Here is a 16,710-nt window from a genome sequence, read left to right as displayed (position 1 = left end):
TACATATATGCAAATAATCCAAATTTCATACACATACACACATATACACACACAGAGTCAGCCCTCCACATTCGTGGGGGTTAAGGGAACGAGACCCCCATGAATGTGGAAAATTTACGAATAAGGCAAGCTCCTCCCACCTCTTCTTCTGATGCCCAGGAACAGATCTAGCCAGCTGTACCAGGCATTGGAAAAGGAGGAGGTGGAAGGGGCTCGCGCACAGGTCATGTTTAAAATAACCTATATTTGAGATACATCTGTTTGTTTGCATGTTGTACATGCAAGGTTGAACATGGGAGGCCTCCTGAAGTACTACAATAAACCACAGGTTCACATGGTAGCCATAATGTTTGCAAGTGATGCTTCATACTGATTACTTAACTGCATGCTAGGCAGTAACAAATCATTCCTCTAAAGCTCAGTTGCTATGAAACTGCAATGATACTGCAGGCAAATTTGCTAGTACATTTTTAAAAGACTGGAGAACTAGTAATAACATTGCATATATATCTGAACAGTACACTGTTTTTTTAATTCTCAGTACACAGTACTAGAAAAGGTTCCAAACTTCTGATTGTTCAGTTGTTTAAAAACAGCAAAAATCCACACTAGTTAAATGAGATTTTTAGAATCCTTGGATCTATTGATAGAATTGTACTTTATGTACTTTGGCAATACCTTAATGGAGTGCAACAGGCATTTAGTTCTAAATGCAACCCATTATTTTCTACATAGTTCCATTTATTGGTTCTCAGAATTCAAGGAATTAAGTAGCTCTTCCTGTTGATGTTAACTGCCTTTAAGTCAGCTTCGACTCATGGTGACCCCATGGATGAGACATCTCCAAGACTTCCTATCCTCAACACTTTTATCTAGTTCCTTCATGTTTATAGCCATAGCCTTCTTGATTGAATCTATCCATCTGGCATGCGGTCTACCTCTCTTTCTCTCATGCTCTGCCTTTCCAAGCATTACTGTCTTTTCTACTAAGCCATGCCTTCTTGTAATGACTGCCTCAGTTTCATCATCTTGGCTTCTAGGGAGAGTTCAGGCTTGGTCTGTTCCAATACCCATTTGTATGTCATAGAATCAAAGAGTTGGAAGAGACTACAAGGGCCATCCAGTCTAACCCCTACCTGCAGGAACACATAATCAAAGCACCCCCGAAGATGGTATCCAGCCTCTGTTTATGAACTTCCAAGGGAGGAGACTCCACCACTTTCTGAGGCAATGTGTTCCACTGTTGAATAGGTCTTACTCTCAGGAAGTTCTTCCTAATGTTGTAGTGGAATCTCTTCTCCTGCAGTTTGAATCCACTGCTTTTTCCTAGTCTTTGGAGCAGCAGAAAACAAGATTGCTCCATCCTCAATATGACATCCCGTCAAATACAGACAGCCCTCCATATCCATCCATGGTTTGAAAATATTTAAAATATATATAAATTCCAAAAAGAAAACCTTGATTTTGCCATTTTATATAAAGGACACCATTTTACTATGCCTTTATATTTAATGGGACTTGAGCATCCATGGATCCTGGAACATAACCTCAGTGGATACCAAGGGCCCACTGTATATAAACATGGTTGTCATGGCACTTCTTAACTATCTCTTTCCCAGGCTAAATGTTATCAACTACCTAAGGTGCTCCTCATAGGGCCTGGTTTCCAAGCCTTTCACCATTTTGGTAACTCTCCTCTGGACATAGTCCAGCTTGTCAACATCCTTCTTGAACTGTGGTGCCCAGAACTGGACACAGTATTCCAGGTGAGGCCTGACCAGAGCACAATAGAGTGGTACTTCAATTAGGAGATTATTGCACCCAGAAATCCTGCCAGGATAGATGTGGGATTGAAAAGTCAAACACGGATGTTATCGCACGCAGCCATGGCCGGGCAACATATATGCAGCCTGGATGCCAGCCATGCTTATCCCGTGGCTTTTCAAAAACAACAAGCTCCCTTTTTTGAAAAGCCACTGGCTAAGCACACCTGGGGTCCGGGCTGCATATAGGTTGCACTCACCTGGCCGCAGCTGCATTCAATAACACACAGTTTTGACTTTTCAATCCTGCGTCTATCCCAGTGAGATTTCTGGGTGTGATAATCTCCTTAGTCATTAGACTGTCAATAAAGCCTACAACTGTACTGGCTTTTTAGCTGCTGCATCAGATTGCTGACTTATGTTCAGCTGTGATCTACTAAGACTCCTAGATCCCTTTCACATGTACTGTTGTCAAACCAGGTGTCACTCATCCTGTATCTGTGCATTTCATTTTTACTGCCTAAGTGTAGTACAGTGAGTCCTCTGTATACAGATTTTTTTATCCAAGCATCCATGATTTGAAAATATTGAAAAAATGTATAAATTCCAAACAGCAAACCTTGATTTTGCCATTTTATATAAGGCACACCATTTTACTATGCCTTTGTATTTAATGGGATTTGAGCATCCACAGATTTTATCTACGGGTAGGGTTGCCACAACCTGGCTGCAGCCGGGATTATCCCGGCTTTCATAGAATCACAGAGTTGGAAGAGACCGCACGGGCCATCCAGTCCAACCCCCTGCTATGCAGGAAATCCAAATCAAATCATCCCCAGAAGACGGCCATCTAGCCTCTGCTTAAAGACCTCCAACGAAGGAGACTCCACTACACTCCAAGGGAGTGTGTTCCACTGTTGAAGAGCCCTTACTGTCAGGAAGTTCTTCCTAATGTTGAGGTGGAATCTCTTTTCCTGTAGCTTGCATCCATTGTTCCGGGTCCTGTTCTCCACCGTGTGGAGGAGGAAGAGGAGGGCCGCGTGACCTGGGGCAGAGGCGAAGGGTGAAGCCCCACGCGGCCCCACGCCACCCACCTCCTTCTCCTCCGCCCTGCCCCCAGGCCGCACGGTGCATGGAGGAGGGGGGAGGAGGAACAGAAGGAGCAGGAGGAGGAGGAGGAGGAGGAAGAGAGGGGAGCAGAAGGAGCAGAAGGAGGAAGAGAGGGGAGCAGGAGGAGGAGGAGGGGGGGAACAGAGGGAGGAGGTGGCGAGTGGCCAGAGGCCTCAAGGTGGTTTTTTTGGGGGGGCGGAGTGCTTTTAATGCTAACAAGTCTCCCTTGTTTTGACAGTGATAGTGTGGTGGTGGTGATGATGATGATGATATGAGTCAGCTTGAGAGGCATGCAGGCACTGTTTCAGAAGCCGAGAGAGTGTCACCTTCCCAAGTGTGGTTTGGGTGCTTTTAATGCTAACAAGTCTCCCTTGCTTTGACAATGATAGTGTGGTGGTGGTGGTGATGATTATGATGATGATGATGATGAGCTTGAGAGGTATGCAGGCACTATTTCAGAAGCCGAGAGAGTGTCACCTTCCAAAGTGCCTTTTCTGTGTGTTTTTGGTTCTGAGGCATGGTCAATGTAAATTGCTGTGATTTTTACAAACTCATGCACAGTGAAGCAAACCAAAGTCCCTTGACCAAGTACACACTTCTGAGAAGTACACTTGGTGCAAGAACTGTGAAACCACCTTGACATGTTCAATATGCATAGCCATGTTAAACCAATGCTAAGTGTTAAACCCAAGGGGTTTGATTATGGAAAAAGCCTCTGAAATATGCAAGAGGCCATCTTAAGTAAAGCCATGTTCAATGCCCAAATGTGCTGTTGTGTGTGTTTTGGAATGGAGGTTGGGGGTGCTTGGCCAGAAAGGGAAGTCCATTTCTGCCATCTGTCTCGGAATAATGCCAAAATGTCCTCCATTTTGATCATGCCTAAGAAACACGCATTTATATTAACATTTTTTAAAAAGCACCAAATTTTTTCTTGTGTCCTCCATTTTAAAAACGTGTCCTTCATTTGAAAATGTTATCCTACATTTGTCCCGGTTTGGAGGTCCTGACTTATGGCAACCCCATCTACAGGGGGTCCTGGAACGAAACCTTAGTGATACCTTATATTTCTCTCTGTTACAATTCATTTTGTTAGTTCGGGCCCAGCTTTATAATCTCTTAAAATCATTTTGAATTGTGGTCCTGTCCTATGGGGTATGAACTCTCATTTGTAATTTGGCGTCATCTGTAAATCTGATATGTGTGTCCTCTATTTCACCATAACTGATTCTGTCTGTACATTCATATCATAACACTGTGTGTTTCAGACAGTTAATAATAATAATTTGTTTTATTTATATACCGCTATTCCAAAGAGCATAGTGGTGACCAGCAAGTAAGCTAATTTAGCAAGTAAGCTAATTTAGCAAGTAAGCTAATTTGCCCCCAACAGTCTGGGTACTCATTTTAGCGACCTCGGAAGGATGCAAGCCTGAGTCGAGCTTGGGCCCTTTTGCTGGTCTTGAACTCGCAACCTTGTGGTTTTAAGTGAATGGCTGCAGTACAGGCATTTAACCACTGCGCCACCAGGGCTCCTGGTGGCGCAGGAGGAGGAAAGACAGGAGGAAAGATGATTTGACATGCCATGTATCTTGGTGACCCCTAGTTTAAATATAAAAATTTGTATTAATAACACTGTTTGACTTGTTCGTGCAATCTTTTTCACAAGACACAGTTAAAGCACTATAATTTCACTTTAAACACCATGGTTCCAGCCTACAGAATCTGCAGTTTCTTAAAGCTTTTAGAATTCTCTGCCAGGGAACCCTAGTCCCTCATTACATTACAAATCCCAGGATTCCAAGTGGCAGTTAAGATGTCATCAAATGTGTATCTGCATTATAGAAATAATGCAGTTTGACACCACGTGAAGTGCTGTAGCTCCATTTTATGGAATCCTGGGATTTGCAGTTTTATGAGGTCTTTAGCCTCTGCCAAAGATTGCTGGTGCGTCACCAAAGTACAAATCCCAGGATTCTGTAGGATGGAGCCATGGCAGTTAAAGTGGTGTCAAAGTGCATTATTTCTACAGCGGAGATGAACCCAAAGGATCATAACTGTGTAGTGTGGATCCTGGCCCATCCAAGATTGCAGGAAAACTACAGAGCTATGTGTTGCTAGTGGCTGCATGTCAAAATTTTGCTGCATAAAGAGTAGAGCGAAAACTGGGTGCACACAGGGTAGAATGTACAGTGGATAGACTTTAGTAACATTACAGTAATGAAGAAACTTTGAAAATGTATTGATAATAACAGCAATAACAAGAAGGAAGTGAGTTAAATACATAGAATATTTTTGTTTATGCCTTATTTAAGGCAATATAGTACAGTACGCCCGCGTTTTACGCAGGCACAGCATATGCAGCTCTCAGCATACACTGGAAGCCATGCTGGAAAAGCCCTTTGTGCGCCTCGGAAGAAGTAATGGGATGTGTGCTGCCGTGCCACAAAGCACTGCATGCATGAGCCCCATTACTTCTAATGGGGCTCCAGCACACGCAGATTTCCCTTATGCAGAGGAATCCAGAAGGGATCCCCACAAAGGGGAGGGCCCACTGTATAAGATTTGATGTTATATAAATTAGCTTGACAAGACATAAAAGGACATATGAGACAATATAACAATTATGGATTTGTATTGTACCTTGACGTTGGTTTTTCTTGTTTGTTCATAATAATAATAATAATAATAATAATAATAATAATAATAGGATTTATTTATATGCCACCCAATCACTGGGAATCCGGGCGGCTTACAACAGAGGGGATAATAGACGGTTCTCTGCCCTCAGGCTTACAATCTAAAAAGACACGACACAAAATGAGAAGGGAATGGTGAGGGGGGGAGGGGATCAGGTTTATGTTTTTAAAGGGTGCACTGGAAAACTATAATACAGTAAGTGTAAAAGACTGATGAGATGATTGGTTGAATAAATATTATATTTCAAAATTTGCTGCATAAAGGACAAGTCACAGAAGGGCTTCAATTTCCCTCTTCGTAAACCTGAAAGGGGTACTCAGCAGTGGCCAGGGCTCAACCATATGTACTTCTGAATAACAAGGTCTTTGCAAACACATGGCAACATCCCTGCTTGCTCCCTGGCGAGCCATGAATATGCCACAAATCTGTGACGCATCCATGCGGATGTGGAATAACTAGTCACAACCTACACAGCAACCCAAAATCTCACAATGGCTTGATCCATCTTTGGCTTTCCCCCCCTTCTGAATGAACTGAAAGCACAACATTGCATCACGCCATTATTACACCCCAGGTATTAGATTTGCATGGCAGAAAACAAATGGGGGAAAAATGGAACAGAGGCAGGATAAAGGATTAATATAATATATTATATTATATACAGTCAGCTATTATATATAGTCATTCTTCATTCACAGATTCAACCATCCATGGCTTGAATATAATTTAAAAATCTATATAAATTCAAAAAAGCAAATCTTGACTTTGCCATTTTCTATAAGGGACACCATTTTACTTACATTGTACTTAATGGGATTTGGGCATTTATGGACTTTGGTATCTATGGGGGGTTCTGGAACCAAACCTCAGCAGAGACCAAGGGCCCACTGTATAATAGAGTTATAATATAATATATAGTATTAGCTGCAGGCAAAGGCAAAGTGGTGTGAGTGTTGGACTACGATTCTGGAGATCCGGGATCGATTCCCAGGTCAGCCATGGAAACCCAATGAGTGACTTTGGGCAAGTCACACTCTCTCAGCCTCAGGCAATGGCAAACCCCATCTGCACCAACCTTGCCAACAAAACCTCAGGAAAGCTCGCCATAAGTCAGAAACAACTTGAAGGCACACAACGACAACAACAAGCTCCATGCAAGACCTATGCTGCATCCGCACTGGAGAAATAACCCAGTTTGGCACCACTTTCACTGCCATGGCTGAATGCTATGGAATTCTGAAAAGTGTATCAAACTTCTGTTATCAAACTGGGTTATTTCCCCAGTGTGGATGCTTCCTAAGGCTCTTCTATACCCAAAGACTCCATCTCCCTACACTTCCCAGAACCCCACAGCCATGGCAGTGAAAGTGGTATCAAACCGGGTTATTCCCCCAGTGTGGATGCAGCCTAAGCCTCTTCTAGGAAGCCCAAGGACTCCATCTTCCTCCTCCCCTCGCTTTGGCGTTTTGCACACAAAGCACCCGCGCCTGTTGTGGCTGCAGACCCGGAGGCGAGGTTACCTTCTCCAAAGGCGGGAGGAGGTGGGAGCCTCTGCGGCCAAAGCCTTCCAATCGAGGCCGGGGCTGGAGATGAGGCCTCTTGGCGGGAGCTCCACTCCGTCAGCCTCCCGCTTTCTCCTGCCTGCTTTGTGTTTGCGTAACCAGGAAAGGGAGGGATTTAGGCACTGAAGGGAAGGAAGGCTTGTCTGGGCTGCATCCACACTGGAGAAATAACCCGGTTTAGCACCGCTTTAAGTGTCTTGGCTCAAGGCTATGCAGTTCTGGGAATTGGAGTTTGTTGTGGGCCCAAATGCCCAAACAAAAGCTCAAAACACTCCTCTAGAAATATAAATCCATACTTCTTTTAGTCCTGCTGCTCAGGATGGAGGATATTTTGGACCTCCTCCTCCTGGACAGAAGGTGGAAATGTAGGACGTGTCCTGGAAAAAATAGGATATCTGGTTACCCTGGACTAAAAAGACTGACATAAACTCATGCTTCTTAGTCCTTCTCAAAATAGAAGATATTTTGGAGCTCCTCCTGGACAGAAGGTAGAAAATGTAGGGCATGCCTTGGAAAAACAGGATATCTGGTTACCCTGAACTGAAAACACTCATAGAAATATAAATCCATGCTTCATCTTAGTCCTGATCAAAATGGAGGGTATATTGGAATCCCACCTGGATAGAAAGTGGAAATGTAGGACGTGCCCTATGAAAGGAGGACATCTGGTCACCCTGAACTGAAACTAAGAAGCATGCATTTCTATGAGGTTGTTGTTGTTGTTTTTTAGTTCACGGTGACGATGTCCTCTTTTCCCAGGACATGCCCTACATTTCCACCTTCTGTCCAGGAGGAACTCTAAAATACCCTCCATTCTGAGCAGGACTAAGAAGCAGTAATTTATATAAATATAGATATAATTGGCCCTAATTTATATAAATATTGGATATAAATTAGTCCTGCTCAAAATGGAGGGTATTTTGGAGTTCCTCCTGGACAGAAGGTAGAAATGTAGGATACGTCCTGGAAAAGGAGGACTCCTGGTCACCCTGGGTGGTTGCCGCCTAGACACCTGCAAATGTCTGCCTGAGGGCACCACTATCCTTCACAACTCAACTAACTCATATCAACAAGATAAACAAATGGCTGCAGCAATGGCTCCTCGTTTTTCAAGTGGCAGCGGCTGACACGCCATAAATAGAGTATGTAATCCTCCGGATTAGACAGAGAGGTCAAGTCTTCCTTTTTCGTCACCTCTGTGGTGGCGCAACTTGAAAAAGAGCCCAGTCGAGGTCTCTCATAAGCATTACGGCTGACAATTTTTTTCTCGTAGGGCACCCGGGACTATTAGCTGGCCCACAAAACGTCGGCTTTATAGGTGTCGAGGTATTAACTTTTGCCATTTAATATCTGTTCACTGCAAGAAACAAAACTGTGGCCCTCAAATTCCTCACATAGTAGACGCACATGTAGGGTGACCAGAGGCCATAGCTGCAAAAGAGGACAAGGCACTGCAAAATGTCGGACATTCAAGAAGAATGCACGCAAAGGGGCCTTGTAGCACCTTTGAGACTAACTAATTTCCTAAGGAATTAGTCTCAAGTCTCACAAAAGCTCATGCTAGCAATTTCTTTCTTTCAGTTAGTCTCAGAGGTGCTACAAGGCCTCTTTGTGTATTACTTTCCAGACTAACATGGCTACATCTTTGAAGAAAAATGGAGGGCATAACATAATAAAAGCTGAAAACACAAATATAAATTTCTGCTTCTTAGTCATGTTCAAATGGAGGGCATTTTGAAATTCCTCCTGGACAGAAGGTTGAAATGTAGGCCATGTTCTGGAAAAGGATGGTGTGTGTGGTCAACCAGCGCACATGCTATTTAATTTATTTTCTACATGGCTCAAAACCAGGATGGACATTTGAAGCCACACTTTTGGGTGGCTCCATGCATTTAAGGATAAACATCATTAAATGTTGAATGATTGAATGACTCTATTGAAACATTGAAAGACTTGGAAGTCGACTTGGGCTGTCAAAACACACAATGTAAACCTGTGTCTCTTCAGATCTAAGTTCAGTTTGGACCATATTCCTAGGTTATAGGATAGGGAACAGCAGCCTTAATTTATCAGTCCCACAGAGCTTTCACATCTTGAGAAAAACGCATTGGCTAGTCAGGCTGCATGACTGAGGTAACCCGGTAGACTTCATTTCTGGGTATACACACTTGACAGTGCTATCCTTTGCTCAAAAATAATCCCCACAATATATAGGGGAGAGAGAGAGCTGTTTTAGGATCATGACAAAAGCCTGTCTATGAACACTTCTTTGTGAGTCAATACCATTGCATACATGGTGTGGGCAAATGACCTTTAATCCAGCTAGTATCTGGAGGCAGACATCACACTGCTGGAAACGTACAGGTATCTGTAAAAGCTAAGAAAGTGTCTTCTGTCATCTTTGGGATTTATAGTACAAACTGTGGTAGGCACAGGGGCAGAATTCAGAGACAAAGCATTAGTCTGGGATATCAATATGCAAACAGATGTTGTCGCACCTTTGAAATTGAGTCAATGAAATGGTAGCCTACCCTTTTATAGACTTGCTGCTGCCACACTGAAGAACTCATGCATTTTTATACTGCTTTAATTGCCATGGGTCCATCCTATCGAGTCCTGGAATTCATAGCTTGTTGTGGCACCAGATTTCTCTGACACAGCAGGCTAAATATCTCTAAAAACTATTAATCCCAGAATCCCAAGCATTGAGCCATGGCAGTTAAAGCAGTGCCAAAAAGCATTGTTTCTGCTGTGTAGACGCAGCCACAGTCTACTTCCTCAGGTGACCAGACATCCTCCTTTTCCAGGACACGGCCTACATTTCCACCATCTGTCTAAGGAATTCCCAAATGTCCTCCATTTTGAGCAAGACTACATTTACCGTACATTCCTATGAGTGTTTTTAGCTTCTGTTTTGTAATGTCCTCCTTTGTGATTGTCATGGGGTCACTTTGCCTCAGATGCTTGTGTAAGCCTTGTTGTCGTTGTGTGCCTTCAAGTTGTTTTCTGAATTATGGCCGCCCTGAGGAGAACGTATCGTAGGGTTTTCTGGGCTGGTTTCTTCAGAGAGAGGTTTGCCTTTGGCACTGCCATCCCGAGAGAGTGTGACTTGCCCGAGGTCACCCAGTGTGTGTAATAAATCACAACAAGGCGCAGAAACAGCAGCAGGAGTCAGCTTGCTGAAATACTGCCTCCAGTTGTGGTCTTGTTGTTATTATCCACCCTTGAGTTGAGCTTGACAGTAAGAGCTGTTTGACAGTGGCACAAACTCCCTCAGTGGAGTGTGATGGATGGAGTCTTCTTCTTTGGAGGCTTTTAAACAGAGTCTGGATGGCCATCTCTCGGAGATGCTTGGATTGTGTATTCCTGCATGGCAGAATAGTTTTGGACTGGGTGACCCTTGAGGTCTCTTCCCACTCTGTGATACTTGAAGGGGTGTCATATTGAGGACGGAGCAAGCTTGTTTCCTGCTGCCCCAGAGAACAGGGCACAAGGCAATGGGTTCAAAGTATAGGAAAAGAGACCTCTTTTGGTGTGTGTGTCCTTTGATTGTGTATTTGATTGTGTATTCCTGCATGGCAGAATAGGATTGGACTGGATGGCCCTTGAGGTCTCTTCCAGCTCCATGGTTCCAGAGGCCCAACCTTTAGGAGAAGCAAAGCCAACCCTTTCGGGGGCGCGGCCTCTCTCTCCGTCGTGGGCTGCGATTATCTTCTCCACCCAGGCGCTGCCTCCTCCTCCTCCTCCTGCTGGAGGCTGAGCGAGCGAGCGAGTGGGGCCTCTGCCTGCTGCCTTCTCCTTCTCCTGGCCTCGCAGTGCCTCCTGCTGCCTCGCTCCCTGGGCTTCTCCCGGGCATGAGCCCTCGGGGCCTTGGCCCCCGCGGTGCCTGGAGAAGGAGGAGGAGGAGGGCGGCCGGAGGAGGAGGAGGAAGGCAGGCCCTCCTTCGGCGGGGGAGCCTCGGGAGATGCGCTGCTCCCTGCCTCCTGGAGCAGCAGCATGTCCGCCGACCTCGCTCACATTAACGGGCAGCAGCTGGGCTCCGGGTTCGGATCCTGCGCGCGAAGCCCGAGGAGCCTCCCGGCCTCAGAGGGAGACGAGGAGGAGGAGGAGGACGGAGAGGAGGAGGACGGGGCTCGGGTTTGCTGCTGGTGGCGCCCCATGCTGGCGGCGGGGCTGGGGCTGGCGGCGGCGGTGGCGGCGGCGGTCTGGTTCTTCAGCCTGGGCCCAGAGGAGGAGGAGGGATGGCTGTGGCGCCCACCGGCCCTGCTACTGCTGCTCCAGTCCGCCCTCTACTTGCTCTCCTCGGCCGGAGCCTTCCTCCTGGGGGCCTTCCTGGCCCTGCTCCTCCGAGGCACAGGGAGCAGGACCCGGCCCCCTGCCGACTTCGGGGCCGGCTCCCAGGACAGCCGCCTCCCTGCTGGGGAAAAGAAGAAGAAGAAAGCCGGGAACGACGGCGGCGGCGGCGACGAGGCCCCTGAGGTAGGCAGCAGCCGGTCACACTCTCCCGGCCGCAGGGAGGGCAGCGGGCCCTTGCCCCGGAAACCCCAGGAGTGGCTGTGGGCAGCAGCAGGAGGAGGGCCTCTGAGCATGTGCAGAGTGCCATCTCCCCACAACTCAGGAGGCCTCCTACGCACCTGAGGGGACTGTTTTCCCTCGGCTTCCCTCGCCTTTCAATGAGTAATCCTTATAACAGGTTAGATGTGCCTCATGGAGGGCAGGCAGAGGACAGAAAGAAGGAGACACTGGCAGGAAAGAAAGAAAGAAAGAAAGCCCATGATTATAAAATGTATACACACACATATATGCATACATATACTGTACAGACATACATACACATATATGTGTGTGTATATCTGTATATACATGTATATATATGTGTGTGTATATATATATATATACACATACATACATGCACATATGTGTGTATATATATATATATATATAAACATACATATTTATGTACATACACATGTGTATATGTGTGAATATATATATGTACATGCATATATATGTATACACACATCTGCACACACATATACACGTGTGTGTGTATATATATATATGCATGTGTATATATATATATGTGTGTATATACATATACATGCACACATGTGTATATGTATATATGCATATATATATAATACATACACATACATACACACACACACACATATATATATATATATATATATACACACACACATCTACACACACACACACACATATATATATGTGGCAACTTGGAGAATCTCAGTAGGGTTTCTTCAGCAGCCTAGCTGTATTTTGTATTGAATGGTGGAGCTCTCTTGCTTTCTTTCACCTGAGCAGTGACACTGCAGTTGCTCCAGTTATTTTGGCCTCAGGGCCCAAATCTCAGAGGATTGCTTCCTGATGGAAGATTCATTACTGGCAAGCAGTCCAAAGTAGGATTAACAATGCCTTTCTAGTATTGAGTCAGTTGAGTAAAAAAAGTCTGTCAATTTATGGTGCTTTTCTAGAGAGTGCTTACCGTAAATACGATCCCAGTCTGAATCAAATACAGAAAAGAACTGCTGTACTTTTCAGCATTGCATTCAAATCATTTTAGTTTAGTAGTCAAATCATTTAGTTTCAGCAAGTGGTGTTTTATTAATGCGGTTGTTGCATCTCAAAGCAAGACTTGAGGCACTCAGCCTTGGCCAAAAATCCTCCCAAAGAAAAGTATAAGTAGAGCCCAAATGTGCAGATGACAAATAGATATGTCCTTTAAAATGAGAATTAGAAAAGTACAAATAGAGTCCATCCACACTGCAGAAATAATTTGGTTTGCAATGTGGATGCAATAGTTAATTCATAGTTAATTCGGCTGCCCCTGATCACAAGTTTACAGTCTAAATAAAACAGGACACCCAAGGGAAAGTGATGAGAAGACGGAGGAAATTAAATTCAAGAGCCTCCACGTCCCAGCAAAATTAAGATGTGCCTGGTTGCTTTTCTCCCTCTCTGCCTGTATGAAGAGGAAGTGTGAGATGGTATTTGGCAGGGGTAGGCAACCTGCGGCCCGGCAAGGCCTTGGGACCGGCCCCAGCCCAGTCCTGCCGCCGATTGCCGCCGGGGCCTTTGGGGGGGCAGTTGTCTATAGAAGCCTCAGAAACATGCATTTATACTAACATTTTTAAAAAAATTATTTAATTATTTATTTTTTGGCTTCGGCCCCCCAGTTGTCTGAGGGACAGCAACCCGGCCCCCGGCTCAAAAAGGTTGCCTACCCCTGGTATTTGGGGTACTATTCAAGGCAATGAAACTGTCAGCTGTTATTAACAACATTTTTGCCATGTGGGTGACATTTGTATTTTTTGCCTCAGCTGCCAATATGTTCCAGGTCCTTTCTGCATTTTGAGGAGGAGAAGCTTTCCTCTGTTCTGTTGCAGCTCAGTGGTCTGAAACTAGAAGTATGAGATGTGGTGGATAAAAAGGAAAGTGGTATAATTGTGCAGGATTTTGATGACATTCAACCATCAGGCCTTTGTGGCAAACTTATTTCTGGAGTCAGTATGTAGAGAGAGAGATCTTGTAGCACCTTTGAGACTAACTGAAAGAAAGAAGTTGGCAGCATGACCTTTCATAGTCTAACGTCTACTTCCTCAAATGTACAGTATTTGATGAAATGCATCTGAGGAAGTAGACTGAAGTCTAGGAAGGCTCATGCTGCCAGTGTCTTCCTTTCATTTAGTCTCAAAAGTGCTACAAGATCTCTCTACATACTGATTCTACAGACTAACACGGCTATATCTTTGAATTTTATTTCTGGAGTGTACTGCTGCAGAAAAGAGCTTGCAAAGCGGAGCACTGGTCTGTACAGAAACAAAAACAAATCCTCACAGCTACCCACATGTAGAAAACTAAGCACTCATATTTTCCTTGACAGTTACATACCTATATGGAAAGATGCTTTTACAAAAACAAAACAAGTGGAGAGCATTTCTTCATGTGACCTTCCACCAATCAGGCTGAAGAGGTACAGCCTTGACACCGATTTATCATTTCAAATGAGAATTAGACCAAAGGGAAGCTAATCAACCTTTATGTCTGCAAAGATTTGTGGGAATCAACCTCTTTGATTACCAAAGTTATCATTTAGCTTGTTTCAACTGAGCAGAACTGTTTAAACTCCATATCATCTCTTGGCCTTTAACATTTTGTCCCATATATGGCAACCTTTGGCATGATTTTTTTAAGGAAAATTCAAATCCAACTCCCCCCTTTTTTTATTTATCATAACATTTTGACCCCTAATAGAGTTATTTTAAATTAAATTTAGTTCACCTGGAGTAAATCTACATTTGATTAATGTGCTTTGCAAGTACAGGAGTCATCTATGAATATTAGACGTAATGGAGGCGATCTTATGGGCTATCGAGTCCAAAACCACTGCTCAGGGTGGGAAACGTGCTTCTGATTTCTGTATAAGCAGATATATTTAGACTCCAGGACAGAATTTGTTAATCTGTAAGGCCAACAGGAGGTGCATCAACACAGTTTGACAACGGTTTTAACTGCCATGGCTCCATCCTACAGAATCCTGGGATTTGTAGTTTTGAGAGGCACCAGCACTCTGGCAGAGCAGGCTAAAGGCCTTATAAACTTACAACCCCCAGGATTCCATAGGATGAAGCTAAAGCATATAAAGTGGTGTCAAACTGCATTATTTCTACAGTGTAGATGCACCCAGAAACAACCACATTTTGTGTGTTGAAGTCAACTTGTTTGGCATGGGTTGCAGTGTTTCAAATTTGCTGCAAAAGCAATACAATAAAAGACATGCTAATGCTGTGTTTTAAACCTACTTCACACATGACCATTTTTCTACACATTTATTGTTTTTCCTTAAGAAATTACTGTATATACTCATGTATAAGTCTAGAAATTTAGGTCAAAATATTTACCCAAAAAACCTGAGTCGACTTATCCATGGGTCAATGTAGGTACTGTATCTTAACTCTTATTTAAAAGAAGGAATCATCCCCTGGTGAAAAGCAAGAGTATAATCTGTCCTAAAAGCACTGACCCCCTCTACTCTCTCATCCATCTAGCTTTAAAAGTAAGTACAAAGAGTTATGTCTGCTGGAATTTTGTAAGTTCTTTGACATTGTTTTGCTTTGCCTCATCCTTTAGATCCTTTGTTATGTGCCCCTAAATTTTACCCTCCACTTATCCATGGGTCATAGCAAAATCCATAATTTTGGCCCCAAAATTTGCCCTCGACTTATACATGAGGTCGACTTATAGTCGAGTATATATGGTATTGCCCTCACCATATGTGACAGTGGTACCTTAAAAACATACAGTGCTACCTTGGGTTACGAAATTAATTCGTTTCGCTGCGCCGTTCGTAACCCGATACATTTCGCAACCCGAAAAGGCTTTCCGTTAGCGCTGGAAAGCCGCTAGCCGCGCTTCGGATTTGAATTTCGCGCCGAAATGAATTTCGTAACCCGAAAAATCTTTCGTAACCCGGAACAGTTTTTTTCAATCTAACTTTTTCGTACCCCGGAAATTTCGTAACGCGATCAGTTCGTATCCCGGGGTACCACTGTATTTCATTGTTGTTGCTATGCGTGCAAACACTGTAAAATCAGAACTGGAAGGAATCTTAAAAACCACCAAATCAACCTCCTGCTTACTTTGGTCTTTGTGATGCCCGGTGCCAATATAGCATCCCTAAGAGATGGTCATCCAGCCTTGGCTGAAGTATCTCCAGTGAAGGAGGGTCCACTCTTTGTCTGTTCCACTTTGGAATAGCTTATTGTTAGGACATTTCTGCCCGTGTTTAGCCAAATTCTGTTTTCCTGCAGTTGGTTCTAATATGGCCTTCTACTTTAGCCCAGAACAAGTTTGCTCCATCTTTTTCCTCATAGCCTTTTAGATAGTTGAAAACCACTGTTATGTCTGCACTTAATCTTCTCTTCTCCAAGCTAACTCTAAACCTACTCAGCTGTATTGACATTCTCTGTAGGACTTGGCTTCCAATCCACTCAAAATCCTGACTGCTCTTTTCTGGATACACCCTTTAATCATAAAAAGTCCTTTGTAAAATACTACCTCCAGAACTGGACATACTGTACTAAATGCAAGTGAACCAGTGTAGAACAGAGAGAAACTATTACTTCCTGACAGTGACCTGGATATTATGCTCTTGCTTATGCAGCCCTAGGTTGAACCAGATTTCTTAGCTGGTGCATCACAGTGCTGACTCATACTCATTTTTTGTTTTGCTAAGACACCTAGGGTTATGAAGTTGAAGGCTTTCATGGTCGGCATGTGGGTTTTTCGGGCTGTGTGGCCATGTTCTATAAGAGTTTATTCCTGACGTTTCACCATTCTCTTAAGATGCCAGCCACAGATGTTGGCAAAACGTCAGGAATAAACTCTTATAGAACATGGCCACATAGTACAAAAACCATTTGTTTCCTGTTGGTTAGGATAAGTCCAGTGCTGAGGAACTTCTACCACCTGTTCCAGGAAAGTGTCTTCCATGCCTTCCAGCTTATTGGGCAATTTATAGTATCCTATCACAAGGTCATTCATTTCCCCCGCCT

At 44.1% G+C, this 16,710-nt stretch overlaps 2 protein-coding genes across 4 annotated transcripts in view; one reads left to right on the top strand and one right to left on the bottom strand.

The window, feature by feature from the left end:
• The window catches only part of CFAP97 (cilia and flagella associated protein 97), a 29,964-nt gene extending 22,476 nt beyond the window's left edge, over positions 1 to 7,488 (bottom strand). The window contains exon 1 of the mRNA XM_089525381.1: positions 7,091 to 7,488. The gene's annotated coding sequence lies outside the window, so the exon portion shown is untranslated. The remainder of the gene's footprint in view (positions 1 to 7,090) is intronic.
• A 3,862-nt stretch (positions 7,489 to 11,350) lies between these two features.
• SNX25 (sorting nexin 25) overlaps positions 11,351 to 16,710 on the top strand; it is a 75,260-nt gene continuing 69,900 nt past the window's right edge. For 2 of the 3 annotated variants that reach the window (XM_089525380.1, XM_089525379.1), the window contains exon 1: positions 11,351 to 11,611. The gene's annotated coding sequence lies outside the window, so the exon portion shown is untranslated. The remainder of the gene's footprint in view (positions 11,612 to 16,710) is intronic. The other variant, XM_089525378.1, reaches the window with a different exon arrangement.

This window comes from Sceloporus occidentalis, unplaced genomic scaffold (genome assembly GCF_023333645.1).
Source record: "Sceloporus occidentalis isolate IW3139 unplaced genomic scaffold, rSceOcc1.0.p SCAF_5, whole genome shotgun sequence".
Taxonomy (NCBI): Eukaryota; Metazoa; Chordata; class Lepidosauria; order Squamata; family Phrynosomatidae; genus Sceloporus; species Sceloporus occidentalis.
Note: the sequence above shows the minus strand (reverse complement) of the source record. Positions and strands in the feature narration are given on the sequence as shown.